This window comes from Arachis duranensis, chromosome 7 (assembly GCF_000817695.3).
Source record: "Arachis duranensis cultivar V14167 chromosome 7, aradu.V14167.gnm2.J7QH, whole genome shotgun sequence".
NCBI classification, from domain to species: domain Eukaryota; kingdom Viridiplantae; phylum Streptophyta; class Magnoliopsida; order Fabales; family Fabaceae; genus Arachis; species Arachis duranensis.
Window position 1 is genome coordinate 16,800,727 of NC_029778.3, and position 2,886 is coordinate 16,803,612.

At 36.7% G+C, this 2,886-nt stretch overlaps 1 long non-coding RNA gene across 1 annotated transcript; it reads left to right on the forward strand.

The window, feature by feature from the left end:
• Window positions 1-906: 906 nt before the first annotated feature.
• On the forward strand, window positions 907-1,629 carry LOC110273683 (uncharacterized). The gene is made up of 3 exons (XR_002365116.2): window positions 907-1,214; window positions 1,306-1,360; window positions 1,449-1,629. It is a non-coding gene; the product is annotated as an uncharacterized LOC110273683 (long non-coding RNA).
• Window positions 1,630-2,886: the final 1,257 nt, after the last annotated feature.

A 2,886-nucleotide genomic window follows, 5' to 3' on the forward strand; every position in this document is an offset into this window, starting at 1 on the left:
TTGATAATGATCAAATTTAGAGGGACGGATACATCCGTAGCCTATTTATAAATAAAAAAAAAAGACTATATCCTGTATAAGAAATTTATATATTGACTAGAGGTGGTAAAGCGGGCCGGTCCGCCTCAATCCATCCCGGCCCGCTTAGGACCGCCTTATAAACGGGACGGACCGATTCGTCCCCAATTAAAATGGGTTTAAAATGTTAGCTCGTCTCGCTTTACAGTAAATTGGCGGGCTAGTCCGCTTGACTCTTTTTTTTCTAAAAAATAAAATTCATTAAAATTAATCAAAAAATAATAATTAAAAAATAAAATACAAATAAAAAATAGTCAAATTATAATAGTTAAATTATAATATAATTTTTTTATTTTTTTTAACAAAAAGTTTCGGCCCGGTGGACCGGTCCACCCCGCCCCGCCCCGCCAAAATCCGACAATTTGACGGTACGAATTTGACAATTTTTTTAATTTGACGGGCTCCAAATTCTAGCCCAACCCACTTTTTTAGCAGGTTTAGCGGATCGGTCCGACAGACTCGACCCGTTTTGCCACCCCTTATTGACACACACTCCATGCTATATAAAAATATTGTAAGTAGTTCTCATATTCAGCAAATAAGTTGAGATTTTTGGATTGAATAATGTTAACTTATTCTATAAAAATTTAAAATAATATCAAAATGCTTTTCATTATCTTAAAGAATCAATTATTACGAGATGAAAGAAGTAAGCCCGAAGTCAAGAAATGGAAACATATTAATGAGTGACAATTAAGGAGCATCCATGCAAGATAGCAACTGTAAATCCCGGTTAAATTAGTAGATAATTAGTCAATAAATTAATTTTTAATAAGGAGGATTAGAAATGTGAATATTATATTAAATTAGGGTAGAGCTCATCAAAACGAGAATTTTGACACTAATTTCGAAAAAAATGGTCCAAGATTGGACCGAACGGACCGAACCGGTTGAACCGGGTCCAAACCGGGCCATCGGTCCAACCGGGCCATCACATTAAATGAGCCCAACAGCTCTTCTCTCCCACATTTCACCCGATAGCAGCGTGAAGCACCCAGGGAAGAGAAGTAGCGCCGAACCTTTACGGCAAACTTCCGTACGCCGTAACTTCTCCGTCCGAGCTCCGATCGCCGCACCGTTTGCGGCCACGCGTCCACTGCGTCGAGCTCTACATTTCTACCGGAACAATTTTACTGGTAACTTGTTTAATCACTCTCAGCTTCATCTTCCCCCAATTTTCGAATTTTAAGTGGGAATATTGAATTTCTTTGATTTCTGATGTTTTAGGATCCAATTAGCTTGAGAGAAACGTTCACTCTTGCTTATGTGAAGCTTGGGTAAGGTGAGGATACGATAATTCTATTTTATTTTCTTTGAATTTGAGCTTTGAGTATTAAATTGGATATATATATGTTATGAATGTGTATTAGGTTGTGAATAAATAATTGGAGCTTGAAATTGTGAATATTGGAACTTGGAGGAAGCGGATTAGTTGAGGTTTTGAGGGCTGTGTTCTTTTAGGAAAATTTTCTTGGAATAACACTTGGGAATCGGCTAAGGTATGGTTTAGGTTTCTTGCATTTAATATATAATGTTCTGTGAAAACTTAGGCTAGACGACCATAGGATAAGTATTGATGAACATGGTTGGTTTGGTGCTTGTTGATTAATTAATGATTCGGTGAATTATTGATTTGAGGTATTTTGTGTTAAAAGCCTAGGATTTGTGAACTATGACTCTTAGTTGAATTTTGGTTGTTGGATTTGAATATTGTATGAGTTTAATTGTTGATCTGAGGTAGATTTATTGTGGTAATTGTTATGATGATGAGAAAAGGTGTGTTGAATTGAAGAGAATGCAGGTTTGGACCCGAAAAGGGTGGCAAAGTCCGAGTTTTAGAGGAGATGCTGCCGAAATTTTATAAAAATTAGAGATTTTGTTTATATGATTATTTAAAAAGATTTAGATTCAAAGGTTATATGGTTTGATTTAGAGTTATTAAGAAAATGAGCATGTTTTAAGTTTGATTCATTTAGAAAAGAATGAGTTATGTTTTGAATTGGAACTATTGATGGACGGAATGGGAGGTGTGATAATGAAGGATAAGGATTGAATATGATTGATTTATGATGATGAATGAAATGCGATTGAGAATGATGTTGAAGTTGATGAATTATAATTGAATTATTTATATGGCTTATGAATTTGAATAATCTGAGATACGAGATTCCCTGGATTAAGTGCCGTGGCTTGCCACCACGTGTACCAGGTTGAAAACTCGATACTCTGTTGACCCTACGACGTAAGTGTGTGACCGGGCACTATATAAATTCCCGGGAATGTTACCCCCATTGAGTATTATTGATTATTTGAGAAAAAACTATGCATAAACTTTTGGGGATGCACGTCGGGGGACAGTCTAAGTACAATTCAGACTTGTCGGGTTGGCTGGATAACCGACAGATGAGCCTCATCAGCCATAGAACAGGCATGCATCATATGCATATTACTTGAACTACTTGCTTGTGTATTAACTGGGTGTGCCTAAATGTACTTGCCATGTTAAATGTATATTTGTTATCTGTAGTACTTGTAACCTTCTTGTGCTTGCCTTTGTCTGTTTAGTTGTCTGTGAAAATGCATGATGGAGTCGGAGGTATGGAGGAACGGCAGAATGAGATTTAGATTTAAGGTTAAGTTAAGTTAGGTTTAAATATCCTTAGTAAACCACCTTTTATGGCTTCTGTTTAATACTTTAAGCTCTACAATCTGAGTGTCGGCGTTCTAGGATTGCCTCTGGCATTCCCAGGACCTTATATATTATGTGTGTGGCACCTTTACCATACTGAGAACCTCCGGTTCTCATTC